The sequence below is a fragment of the Osmerus eperlanus genome, chromosome 6, assembly GCF_963692335.1.
Source record: "Osmerus eperlanus chromosome 6, fOsmEpe2.1, whole genome shotgun sequence".
NCBI classification, from domain to species: domain Eukaryota; kingdom Metazoa; phylum Chordata; class Actinopteri; order Osmeriformes; family Osmeridae; genus Osmerus; species Osmerus eperlanus.
The window spans coordinates 553,845-568,393 of NC_085023.1; positions in this window are offsets into that span (position 1 = coordinate 553,845).

Below are 14,549 nucleotides of genomic sequence, written 5' to 3' on the forward strand. Positions count from 1 at the left end.
GTCTGTTCCATTATCTCAGTCATAAGATCATTGATCAGCAGTGTTGATGGACAGGGTTTTCCAGTAGGAGATAGACCTGGGTTAGTGTTGGGGTGAAGATACACACACGCACACATCCACACCCACACACACATCCACACACACATAAGCAATCACACACACAGCTTAATTTACACTTTTACTCCGACTACCAGGAGGAACTGATTTTGTAACCAATTAAACCTGTGTGCTGTTTATGACCTGTGCTTCAAAGAACCACAGCCTTGCACAATCACACAAGGGTGCCAGGGGCTAAGAGTTAGGAGCTAGGAGTGAGGAGCTAGGATTGAGGAGCGAGGAGCTAGGGGCTAGGAGTGAGGCCCCCCCCGCCCCGTTGAAATGAACGAAAGACTCGAAAAAAGATTTGTTCCTTTTAATGAACGAGATTCAAAGAACCGAGTCCTTAAAAAGATCCGAACTTACCATCACTACTTTGCAGTAAACAGTAATCCAGCACATCCTACAGAAAGACTTTGCGCCTGGTAGGCAGCCTATAGATGCTGATCATTCGTCACTGTGGTTCCGGGCGCGATTTTTTTTTTCTTGCTGTTTTTGTTAGTCAGAGTCTTTTTTTACTCAACAGATGGGATTTGTCGGCTAATGTAGCAAAATACAATCCTTCCCTCAAAACCCTAGGGAGTCAGGAGTGGCTGAGCGGTTAGGGAATCGGGCTAGTAATCAGACGGTTGCTGGTTCGATTCTCGGCTGTGCAAAATTACGTTGTGTCCTTGGGCAAGGCATTTCACCCTACTTGCCTCAGGGGGAATGTCCCTGTACTTACTGGATAAGAGCGTCTGCTAAATGACTAAATGTAAAACGTAATCAAGTACATTTTAAATTACCGATTTAAAAAAAGACTTGAAAAATATAAAATACACCACAAAACTACTCAATACAGTAACGTGAGTAAATGTATTTCGTTACTTTCCACCTCTGGAAATGGCTGAATATCTATATATCGTCAAGGAGATAAAACAGAGACAGCTGCTCACTAAATACAGAATGAGGGACCACACCCTTGCAATCGTATAAAAATAAATAAAAAAACATGGTTACCTAAAGAGTACAGAATCTGTGATCACTGTACATCAGGGGAAATTGAAACAGAAACACATTTCCTACTTAAATGTTACAAGTATAAAAGTATAAGAAATCAATATCTGGAAAAATGAAAATTACACAGAGCTTGATATAAATTAAGGAAATCTCTGGGCGAACGGCCTACTGCAAGTCTTGCCGCTAGATATGCACCTCAATGTCACAACATCAGAATCAGAATCAGAGGGACAGTGAACCAACCTTGTATGACTGTTAAAACCTTTCTGTATCTTAACATGCATTTATCTGTTACTGTTACACTTACTATGCTACTGTTATTTTGCCATATTATTATTAGACATTATTAGACTTCTTGTTAAATGTTATGATATATGTGTAAAATGTCCATTCAATATGGACTTCTTTGGCAATACTGCTCAACGGACTGTCATGCCAATAAAGCATACTGAACTGAACTGAGAGAGAGAGGGGGAAGGAGAGGGAGATATAAAGGGGAGAGGGAGAGATTGAGTGAGAAAGACAGAAAGAGAGGGAGACAGACGGAGAGAGCGACAGAGGGAGAGAGAAAGAGAGACAGAGGGAGACAGGGAAGGAGAGAGAGGGAGACAGGAATAGAGAAAGTCAGAGGAAGCGAGAGAGGGAGAGAGAGACAGAGGTAAAGAGAGGCAGAGAGGCAGAGGGGCGCATGAGAGAGGAAGAAAGAAAGGGAGAGAGTGAGAAAGACAAATAAAGAGACAGACAGGCAGAAACTGAAGGGAACAAAAGAAGGGATTGGCCCTCATCCCTCCATCTCTCTCATCCACTCTCCAGCCCTCATCCCTCCATCTCTCTTAACCACTCTCCAGCCCTCATCCCTCCATCTCTCTCCTCCACTCTCCAGCCCTCATCCCTCCATCTCTCTCATCCACTCTCCAGCCCTCATCCCTCCATCTCTCTCATCCACTCTTCAGCCCTCATCCCTCCATCTCTCTCTTCCACTCTCCAGCCCTCATCCCTCCATCTCTCTCATCCACTCTTCAGCCCTCATCCCTCCATCTCTCTCTTCCACTCTCCAGCCCTCATCCCTCCATCTCTCTCATCCACTCTCCAGCCCTCATCCCTCCATCTCTCTTATCCACTCTCCAGCCCTCATCCCTCCATCTCTCTTATCCACTCTCCAGCCCTCATCCCTCCATCTCTCTCATCCACTCTCCAGCCCTCATCCCTCCATCTCTCTCATCCACTCTCCAGCCCTCATCCCTCCATCTCTCTCATCCACTCTCCAGCCCTCATCCCTCCATCTCTCTTATCCACTCTCCAGCCCACATCCCTCCATCTCTCTCATCCACTCTCCAGCCCTCATCCCTCAATCTCTCTCATCCACTCTCCAGCCCTCATCCCTCCATCTCTCTCATCCACTCTCCAGCCCTCATCCCTCCATCTCTCTCATCCACTCTCCAGCCCTCATCCCTCCATCTCTCTCATCCACTCTTCAACCCCTTATTCCTCCATCTCTCTCATCCTCATCCTGAGAGCCTCCTGATGAAAGGACCTTCGATCAACAAACGCTTTTCATTTCAAGCATGAAAGCAGGAAAGGGCATGTTGCATAATGATGTGTATTTTTACATTTTACAGATTATACACATGGACCAGCTAAGAGACACTCCAGACTCAACAACTAATGACTCGAGTTCAGGAGCCGTGATGTGTGGAGATGGGAGTATAGACAAGTTTACGCGCCAAATCCCAGGGGGCCGCCATAACTCTACACAAATGCATTTCATTTCCGCCGGAAGTGGTTTGCAAAGTGTCTGCCGGTGTAAACACAGCGATGTTGATGCTAGCTTGGGATCACGGTTCTACTACTTTGACATACTTGTCGTTTGACATTTACTACTGGATAAGTTGCCAACGTCGTCGCCATACTTTTAAGTACATTTTAGAGTAGATTTATAGTTATAAAGCTTTTGCCAGTCCATCGTTTTGTAGCTTTTAACATGGAGCAAAGGCAATGTCAGAAGATGACTTTAGTCGGTGATTCATTAGAACATTTGTTGTCTAGCTCTTCAATCTCTCAGCAAAATGTAGGCTAATTATTTGGCTAAAGGATGCCACAAGTATCAGACAGAAGTTGTTCTATAAATTCGTAGCCCGACATTAAAAACATTTATAGTCGGTTGACTGATCGCGTTGTTGTACCCAGTCAAAGGAATAAACACACAGAAACATCATGAACATTCAATGGTCATGCCAGTTATCCTGGCAAAACATGTAGCATAATGTTCTTTATTTATTGCCAGGACAAGGTCCAAGTAGCCTAGGTATACATAACATTGAAAGCTAATTCGTTTGGAATTTCTAGGCTATTGATGTTACATGTTGATGTTCAGCCTATTGAATTTAACAACTTCAGAAGGACAAGACAGGCAGTACACTGTTATCCTTATTTAAGTGGCTTGTTGTGCCTGAAGTGCCTACTTATCTATCTATTCTTCCTATGAACCCGGTTATGACTGCTTTAAACAAGCACCGGTTGGCTACACACCTCATGCCGGGCTTTTACAGATGTGTGTATTGGCACTTTGAAAGGTTTGAATTATTATATCCACATATCAATGTATAATTATTAAATCCACTACAAAGGAACACCAACCAAATGTGAATAGCCTACAAACAATAAGCATACTACTGTAGTATAACTGTAACAGGCTAGAGGCGATTCTAGGTTTTAAAACTGGTGGTCGTAGCACTCTATCTAACCACTCGTTCAGGTGCTTTCTCGAGTGTTTGAAACCAACTACCGCACACGTCGTTCCCGAACCACTTTTCTTCATGTTGTAAATTGTATATCCTCTTTGTCACTGCGATATCAGTGCTTTGTCGGCACAACGGAGCATCGAAGGGAGGAGTTTAGGAAGTAGAGCGGAAACGGCTCATAAACTTATATATAGTTTATAGGGTCATGAAAAATTTAAAAGACTGTCAGTCTGTCTGTCTGTGGTGTCTCTCTGTCTGTCTGTCTGGTCTTTCTAGTCAGTCTGTCTGTCTGTGTGGTCTCTCTAGTCAGTCTGTCTGTGTGGTCTCTCTAGTCAGTCTGTCTGTGTGGTCTCTCTAGTCAGTCTGTCTGTGGGGTCTCTCTAGTCAGTCTGTCTGTCTGGGGGGTCTCTCTAGTCTGTCTGTCTGTGGGGTTATTGTCTCTCTAATAGGTCTGTCTGCTCTGTGTGGTCTCTCTAGTCAGTCTGTCTGTCTGTGTGGTCTCTCTAGTCAGTCTGTCTGTGGGGTCTCTCTAGTCAGTCTGTCTGTGGGGTTATTGTCTCTCTAATAGGTCTGTCTGCTCTGTGTGGTCTCTCTAGTCAGTCTGTCTGCTCTGTGTGGTCTCTCTAGTCAGTCTGTCTGTGGGGTCTCTCTAGTCAGTCTGTCTGTATGGTCTCTCTAGTTAGTCTGTCTGTGGGGTCTCTCTAGTCAGTCTGTCTGTGTGGTCTCTCTAGTCATTCTGTCTGTGTGGTCTCTCGTGTCAGTCTGTCTGTGTGGTCTCTCTAGTCAGTCTGTCTGTGTGGTCTCTCTAGTCAGTCTGTCTGTGTGGTCTCTCTAGTCAGTCTGTCTGTGGGGTTATTGTCTCTCTAGTCTGTCTGTGTGGTCTCTCTAGTCATTCTGTCTGTGTGGTCTCTTGTCAGTCTGTCTGTGTGGTCTCTCTAGTCTCTGTCTGTGGGGTTATTGTCTCTCTAGTCTCTGTCTGTGTGGTCTCTCTAGTTAGTCTGTCTGTGTGGTCTCTCTAGTTAGTCTGTCTGTGTGGTCTCTCTAGTTAGTCTGTCTGCTCTGAGTGGTCTCGATGTCTACTCTCTGCAGGATCTCTGCAGATACGTCCTGGTAACAACCCCCCCTCCCCCAGTCCTACTGCAGCAGGAGAGAAACGCCTGGGGTCTAAAAATAGTATGTGGGGAGTTGTAAATAATCTTCAGGAAAACAAAAGGGATCTGGAGAAGCACACGTGATAGAACAGACTTCAGGACAGCCAGACGGCTGGTCTTGTTCATGTTATTATTATTCTATTAAACGTCAACTCAACGAGACCTATTTTGGATCCTTTTGTTCCACTAGACAGCTATTCAAATGCACTGATAAAACTGTGGGCCCCTTGAAGAGATTGCAATGTTGCCCCATGACGGGCACAACCAGTGGCGGCTGGTGAAAATTATTCTAGGTGGGGCTGTGAAATATTCAGTCAATTCAGTAACCATCCTAATACAATTGAACACAAACTGCATGATACAAGTTATCTGTGAAATAGTAATTATTTAATTAATGCACACAGCTATAGGCAAATGTACGGTGGCCGACATGTGCAAACGCGCTGCAAATTAAGAAAACACATGCAAATAGACAAAACACAAGCAAATTAAAGATCCTGTAAAGTAAATTCCATGATTTGCCTCTCAGTACATTATATACGTGTGAAATGAGTTCCTGAAAGCATGTGCAAAGCACTAAAACTTTGTCGCACTGAAATGTGGAGTTAGACCGTAGAACAGTTTCTCTTCAGTTTTCAGATCAGGTTTTAATGGGCGGGGCCAAAAAGTTACCCATCTACGTCATTTCGCCCCATCTACGTCAGATAACTGAATGGCTCCTCCTGCTGTACTGTTATCGTATCCTACATCAGCTAGCTAGCTAGCTTCAGGATGTCTCCCACCATCCGCAACTGCATCTTCCCTGGATGCAAAAACTTCAGCTGCGCTGCAACGCTATTTAATTTCCCTATTGATGAGGAAAGGAAAAATAGGTGGATTGATTTTGTGAAGAGCCACGCTGATGGAAAGCTTCGGATAAACTCCAACAGCCGCCTGCACTGACCATTTCACGGCGGACAGTTTTAACATGGACCAGAGACAGACGGGGTTCAGGGACACACGGCTTCTCTTGCAGCGCGGAGTCGTACCGAGCATCGCCCCTCCAGCCGTTCATCCTCCGGTCGCACCTGGACCATCCACCGCCGCCAGCAGTTCATCACTCTGTTCTGTGTGCTTGTTATAATGATACTAGATAACTTTTCCAGAGGTATCTCTGCTATGAGTTAGTGCAAACCGCTAATTTGATATTAGGCTACTCGGTGTAGAATGATGGTATTTTGGTGAAATGGTAGCTAATGTGCTAGAAGTAGCCTAGTTGGAGAGCTCACTGTCTGTCTCTGGTGTCCATTTTTACTGTTACAGCTCAGGGGAACATTTCATTTATATGCATCTGTATGTTTCACTCATTGAACAAATAAATTCTAATTCTATACGGTTTTGTTCGGCTTGACATAGCGTCCATTATCTGGGTCGGAAGTAGGCAGCGAGGGGCGGAGCTTCAGCTCCTTCAGGTGACACGCCCCCACTAGCGTCAACGAGGCTCAACGTGTGCTCGCCAGCCAGATACTGAGTGTGGAGCATGAAAAGCCGGATTCCTTGGTCATTGTGCTAGGCGACTTTAACAAAGGCAATCTCATTCAAGAACTCCCAAAATATAGACAATTCATCAAATGCCCTACCAGAGAAGGAAACACCTTGGATCACTGCTACTCAGCAAAGCATACCAATGCGGTCCCCCGAGCAGCACTGGGTCACTCTGACCACGCCATGGTCCACCTGATTCCTGCATACAGGCAGAAGCTAAAGCGCTGTAAGCCTGCTGTGAGGACATCAAAACAGTGGACCAGTGAAGCTATGGAGGATCTGCGGGCGTGCTTGGACTGCACTGACTGGGACATGTTCACGACTGCTACCAATAGTCTGGATGAGCTCACAGAGGCTGTGACATCATACATCAGCTTCTGTGAGGACTGCTGTATACCAACACGCACCAGGGTGAGCTACAACAACGACAAACCCTGGTTTACAGCTAAACTCAGAAGGCTGAGGTCAGCGAAAGAGGCCGCGTTTAGGAGTGGGGACAAAGACAGTTTCAAGGAGTCGAAGAACAGGTTTAGCAAGGCGGTGAGGGAGGCTAAACGACTGTACTCGGAGAGACTAAAACACCAATTCTCTGCAAACGACTCTGCTTCTGTCTGGAGAGGGCTCAGGCAGATTACCAACTACAAGCCCAGAGCCCCCCACTCCACTAACGACTCCCACCTGGCCAACGACCTGAATGAGTTCTACTGCAGATTTGAAAGATAATTGGACAGTCCTGAACTACCCCTTCCCACCCAGGAGGCCTCCCACCAAGAGGCAGAATCCCCGCAAAGCAGCTTGGCCGGACTCTGTCTCTCCAGCCACCCTCAAGCACTGCGCTGACCAGCTGTCTCCAGTGTTTACCTACATCTTTAACACCTCCCTTGAGACATGCCATGTGCCAGCCTGTCTCAAGTCCTCCACCATCATCCCTGTGCCCAAAAAGCCAAGGCCAACATGACATAATGACCCGTCGCCCTGACCTCTGTGGTAATGAAGTCTTTCAAGCGCCTGGTGCTGGCACACCTTAAATCCATCACACACCCTCTCCTGGACCCCCTGCAGTTTGCCTACAGAGCCAACAGGTCTGTGGACGATGCAGTTAACATGGCCCTCCACTTCACCCTACAGCACCTGGACTCCCCAGCATCCTATTCCAGGATCCTGTTTGTGGACTTCAGCTCTGCCTTCAATACCATCATCCCCGCCCTGCTTCAGGACAAGCTCTCCCAGCTGAACGTGCCTGATTCCACCTGCAGGTGGATCACAGACTTCCTGTCTGACAGGAAGCAGTGCGTTGGGAACACAAGTCTCTGACTCCCGGTCCATCAGCACCGGATCACCTCAGGGCTGCGTCCTTTCTCCTCTGCTCTTCTCCCTGTACACCAACAGCTGCACCTTCAGTCATCCATCCGTCAAACTCCTGAAGTTTGCAGACGACACCACCCTTATTGGGCTCATCTCTGGTGGAGACGAGTCTGATTATAGGTGGGAAGCGGCCAACCTGGTGACCTGGTGCAGCCAGAACAACTTAGAGCTCAATGCTCTTAAGACAGTGGAGATGGTTGTGGACTTCAGGAAGAACTCAGTCCCACTCACCCCCATCACCCTGTGTGACTCCCCAGTCAACACTGTGGAGTCCTTCCGCTTCCTGGGCACTATCCTCTCCCAGGACCCCAAGTGGGAACTGAACATCAGCTCCCTCATCAAGAAAGCACAACAGAGGATGTACTTCCTTCGGCAGCTGAAGAAATTCAACCTGCCAAAGACAATGATGGTGCACTTCTACACAGCCATCATTGAGTCCATTTTTTTTTGTTTCACCTTTCTATTAAATGTTTTCAGTTCGGTTTGTGTTTTTATTTCAGTTGGTAAATTATTGCATAAATGGGTCCCTATCACTGAAAAACATGATTGGCCGAAAGTGGTAAGTGGAAAATAATACCTAAAAATTTTAATTCCTCAACTTCCTCTATTGCCCCTTGGTTTATTTTTATAGGACACTTGGCTTTCCCTCTTATAGAGAAGCACATAGATACCGTCTTTTTGAAGTTGAGCGTCAGATGGATCTTTGAGCCACTGGGATATACCCTCCATCTCCTTGGTCAGGGTCTCTGCTGCTGCACTTGCTGTCCTGGCTGATGCATAAATTACTGTGTCGTCAGCGTACATTTGACAGTTGGCTGACTGACAGCATGTTGGTAAATCATTTCTGTATAAGCTTAAGAGCAGAGGCCCCAAGATGGAGCCCTGTGGGATACCCATTGTGGATTGTAGTGGCATTGAGAGTTCAGTATTTATTTTAACACGTTGCTCTCTATGCTCCAGATATGATGCTCATATTATTATGCTCATGGCATGAAAAACGTAATTATAGCCTAATACAATTAGTTATAATATCGTGGCATGTTACGGCGTCATTATAGATTGTTGACATGTTATTCTGGAGAAAAGACGAAGATGTATAAATCATGTCTGATAACCACAATATTGTTATGGTCGTTATAACGAATATATATATATATTCTTAGAACTTTATGTAACACCACAACGATGGTATTAACAATAAGCTAGTAATAGTAAGCAACACTCATCATCATTGGGTGTGCTCAAGCCTTCAGCGAGAGCACAACCTTTGTTCTCTCACATATATATTTATTTATTGGGTGTGCTCAAGCCTTCGGCGAGAGCACAACCTTTGTTCTCTCACATATATATTTATTATTGTTTATTTTCGCCCCCCTAAAACTCAGCCAATATTTGGCCTACATACACAACGGCGGTGTCAAAAGGTTCGTCTTGGTAGCGATTGCGTTGCTTCTATTGGAATTTACGTTCCGTTGCATGGTTTGGGCTTAAGTTAAGTTTTTGTGGCGAAAAGTGAAGCTAACGGTGGCTAATTTGCTAGCCACAGTCACTGACGTTACTAACGTCACTACGTCACTAACGTCACGAAAACACGCGTGACTACCTGTAGCAGAACATTCGTTTCGCATCTGTTAACTTGGGGGATAGCTAGGCTAACTATAGCTTTACTGCAAGGCAGCTGCAGAAACGCCACAAGCAAAGCGGCCAGGGTGATAACTATTTACTCATTTTACTTTGTGATGTGAAACACTATTATGAAATGTAATGTACAATATTAGCTGATATTATTAAGGAAGTAGGCTCACATCTACTTTCGGAAACGGTAGTCTACTATTTAGGTGGAGTCAGGTGGCTGAGCGGTTAGGGAGTCAGGCTAGTAATCTGAAGGTTACCGGTTCGATTCCTGGCTGTGCCAAATGACGTTGTGTCCTTGGGCAAGGCACTTCACCCTACTTGCCTCGGGGGGAATGTCCCTGTACTTACTGTATGTCGCTCTGGATAAGAGCGTCTGCTAAATGACAAAAAATGTAAATGTAAATGTATTTCACTGAAGCATTAGCATGACATTAGCCTCTGTTGCCCGGGCAACACATACTACAGTGGTCTATGATGTATCTGTTTTCATTCGTTAAAATAAACATTCCTCACATATACATTTTCGTTGTAGGATTTATTATGACATTAGATTACAAGTAAACGATTTGTGGGTGAAATTATCATTACCTGTGGTTTCAATCCAGTGTATCACTGCAACGCTGTAGCCTACGCGAGACACACGACAAAAACATCTAACATACACAGCTGTTTAGGAAGTCAAACGGCGACAGAACATGTTCGGCACTCCCCTTACTTAAATCAAAAGTCTATCTAACTACTAACCTGAACTTCATTGCCACAGCCTAAACTTTGTCAATCTGTTCATGAAAATAATTAATTTCAGCCTAAACCGTACAACGGAACGTTTAATCGAATTCAACCAACGCAATCGCTACCGAGACGAACACAGCAGTAGTCTAGTACTGTACCGTAGTAGTAGAATTTACCGGGGCAGCTTCTCCACACAGGGCTATATCGCATTTTGCGTTGTTACCTTACAATGATAGCTACCAGTGAGCTTTTTATGAATGAGCGATTTTCCACTAAATAAATGTCAAGCTTATTTACGTTTTGGGGGGCATATTTTCAGTTAGCAGATGGTACTGTTTGAATCGCGATTCCATCTTCTACTGCCGGGTAACGTCGTAGAATAATCTTCAAAGGGGGTTCTTTATTAATGAATGAATGCAATGAGTAGGCTAAATGCATGAAAATATCACGAGAAGGGAAAAACTTAAAAGGACGTTTAAGTCATAGAGATTAGGTCCATTTGTACACCGGTCTGCCAAATGTATTCTTTTTGATTCAACGATGAGGCTGCCTCTTGCAGGGGAAATGAGAAGACATCCATTTCATTCTACACTTCACTCGTATTTTCAGTTGTAAATGAGCAGCAAAAAAAAAATGCTTTTATGGCATTTATGGCATTTCCCCAGAAATTGTACCCTCTCTAGTTGGGTGTGCTTTGCCTTTGGCAAGGGCACAACCTTTGTTATCTCACATATATATTTATTGGGTGTGCTCAAGCCTTCGGCGAGAGCACAACCTTTGTTCCCTCACATATATATTTATTATTATTTACTGTTTATTTTCGCCCCCCTAAAACTCAGTCAATATTTGGCCTACATAGACAACGTAGGTGTCAAAAGTTTCGTCTTGGTAGCGATTGAGTTGCTTGTATTGGAATTTACGTTCCGTTGCATGGTTTAGGCTGAAGTTAAGTTTTTGTGGCAAAAAGTGAAGCTAACGGTGGCTAATTTGCTAGCCACAGTCACTGACGTTACTAACGTCACTAACGTCACAAAAACACGCGTGACTACCTTTGGCAGAACATTCGTTTCGCATCTGTTAACTTGGGGGATAGCTAGGCTAACTATAGCTTTACTGCAAGGCAGCTGCAGAAACGCCACAAGCAAAGAGGCCAGGGTGATAACTATTTACTCATTTTACTTTGTGATATGACACACAATTGTGATGTGTAATGTACAGTATAAGCTGATATTATTAAGGAAGTACATCTACTTTCGGAAACAGTAGTCTACTATTTCACTGAAGTATTAGCATCATGACATTAGCCTGTGTTGCCCGGGCAACACATACTACAGTGGTCTATGATGTAGCGTTATCTGTTTTCAATCGTTAAAATAAACATTCCTCACATATACATTTTCGTTGTAGGATTTATTATGACATTAGATTACAAGTAAACGATTTGTGAGTGAAATTATCATTACCTGTGGTTTCAATCCAGTGTATCACTGCAACGCTGTAGCCTACGCGAGACACTACAAAAACATCTACACAGCTGTAGGAAGTCAAACGGCGACAGAACATGTTCGGCACTCCCCTTACTTAAATCAAAAGTCTATCTAACTACTAACCTGAACTTCATTGCCACAGCCTAAACTTTGTCAATCTGTTCATGAAAATAATTAATTTCAGCCTAAACCGTACAACGGAACGTTAAATCCAATTCAACCAACGCAATCGCTACCGAGACGAACACAGCAGTACTGTACCGTAGTAGTACAATTTACCGGGGCAGCTTCTCCACACAGGGCTATATCGTATTTTGCGTTGTTACTGACAATGATCGCTACCAGTGAGCTTTTTATGAATGAGCGATTTTCCACTAAATAAATGTCAAGCTTATTTACGTTTTGGGGGACATATTTTCAGTTAGCAGATGGTACTGTTTGAATCGCGATTCCATCTTCTACTGCCGGGTAACGTCGTAGAATAATCTTCAAAGGGGGTTCTTAATTTAATATTTTTTATAATTTTTTTATTCATTCATTAATATTTAATATTAATGAATGAATGCAATGAGTAGGCTAAATGCCTGAAAATATCATGAGAAGGGAAAAACTTAAAATGACATTTAAGTCATAGAGATTAGGTCAATTTTTACACCGGTCTGCCAAATTGATTCGTTTTGATTCAACGATGAGGCTGCCTCTTGCAGGGGAAATGAGAAGACATCTATTTCATTCTACTTCACTCGTATTTTCAGTTGTAAATGAGCAGCAAAAAAAAATGCTTTTAAATCTATGTAATCTTTATAAATAATAAGTATGCATTTTTATATAAAATATACAGAAATATCAGTTGTAAAAATGTTATTCAAAAACGGACCCCTGTGCAACCGACGCAAGCAAGCACACTCTACAATTTCCCCAGAAATTGTACCCTCTCTAGTTATTGTTTATTTTCGCCCCCCTAAGGATCAGTCAATATTTGGACTACATACACAACGGCGGTGTCAAAAGGTTCGTCTTGTTAGCGATTGCGTTGGTTGTTTTTTTTATTTACGTTCAGTTGCATGGTTTAAGTAGAAATTGCGTTTTTGTGGTGAAAAGTTAAGCTAACGGTGGCTAATTTGCTAGCCACAGTCACTGACGTTATTAACGTCACTACGTCACTAACGTCACGAAAACACGCGTGACTACCTGTAGCAGAACATTCGTTTCGCATCTGTTAACTTGGGGGATAGCTAGGCTAAATATAGCTTCACTGCAAGGCAGCTGCAGGAACGCCACAAGCAAAGAGGCCAGGGTGATAACTATTTACTCATTTTACTTTGTGATGTGAAACACTTATGAAATGTAATGTACAATAGCTGATATTATTAAGGAAGTAGGCCCACATCTACTTTCGGAAACGGTAGTCTACTATTTCACTGAAGCATTAGCATCATGACATTAGCCTCTGTTGCCCGGGCAACACATACTACAGTGGTCTATGATGCATCTGTCTTCAATCGTTAAAATAAACATTCCTCACAAATACATTTTCGTTGTAGGATTTATTATGACATTACAAGTAAACGATTTGTGGGTGAAATTATCATTACCTGTGGTTTCAAACCAGTGTTGCTCACTGCAACGCTGTAGCCTACGCGAGACACACTACAGTACTAAAACATCTACACAGCTGTTTAGGAAGTCAAACATTTAGTCATTTAGCAGACGCTCTTATCCAGACGGCGACAGAACATGTTCGGCACTCCCCTTACTTAAATCAAAAGTCTTTCAATAGGTGAAACTATCTGACTACTAACCTGAACTTCATTGCCACAGCCTAAACTTTTGTCAATCTGTTCATGAAAATAATTAATTTCAGCCTAAACCGTACAACGGAACGTTAAATCGAATTCAACCAACGCAATCGCTACCAAGACGAACACAGCAGTAGTCTAGTACTGTACTAGAACTAGTACTGTGTAGTAGTAGAATTTACCGGGGCAGCTTCTCCACACAGGGCTATATCGCATTTTGCGTTGTTACTGACAATGATCGCTACCAGTGAGCTTTTTATGAATGAGCGATTTTCCACTAAATAAATGTCAATCTTATTTACGTTTTTGGGGGCATATTTTCAGTCAGCAGATGGTACTGTTTGAATCCCGATTCCATCTTCTACTGCCGGTAACGTTGTAGAATAATCTTCAAAGGGGGTTCTTTATTAATGAATGAATGCAATATGAGTAGGCTAAATGGCTGAAATTGTACCCTCTCTAGTTTTGCTTGTTTTGCCGAGCTATAACAACGACGGAGTCAGATATTCAAGTTTACAGTTTCTTTAATCCGACACAAAACTTAAGCAGTCAAACTAAAAACACGAAGCAAAAAGAGCAACGTATAGGCCCTGCACGTATAATACTACAGTACTAATAGTATTGATTTTCGTAAAGTTCACATGTATCTGCCTCTTGATCGGACTTGTACCACATTCTGACAGTTTTCTGCAATGCCTTACCTCCAGCTCACAAGCTCGCGACTGGTTGTATGTATGACGTGTACAGTTAGTTGCAAGCATGCACGAGTTTCGGAGCTAGGAACAAGCTTCTGCGCAAGACCGGACGAGTCAGTCTGGAAAGATGGTGAGGTCCATTTTGCGCTCTCGCTTGCCTCACTGCGCCACTGAGCACTTTTCATAGAAATGAATGGGGACGCCAGCTTGGAAGAAAAATCTAGCTGTGTCTATTAATATATAAGTCTATGGCAATGTCGCCCTCCTTTCAGCCCACCTGAAAATGTGGGGGTCAGATGGCTGAGTGGTTAGGGAATCGGGCTAT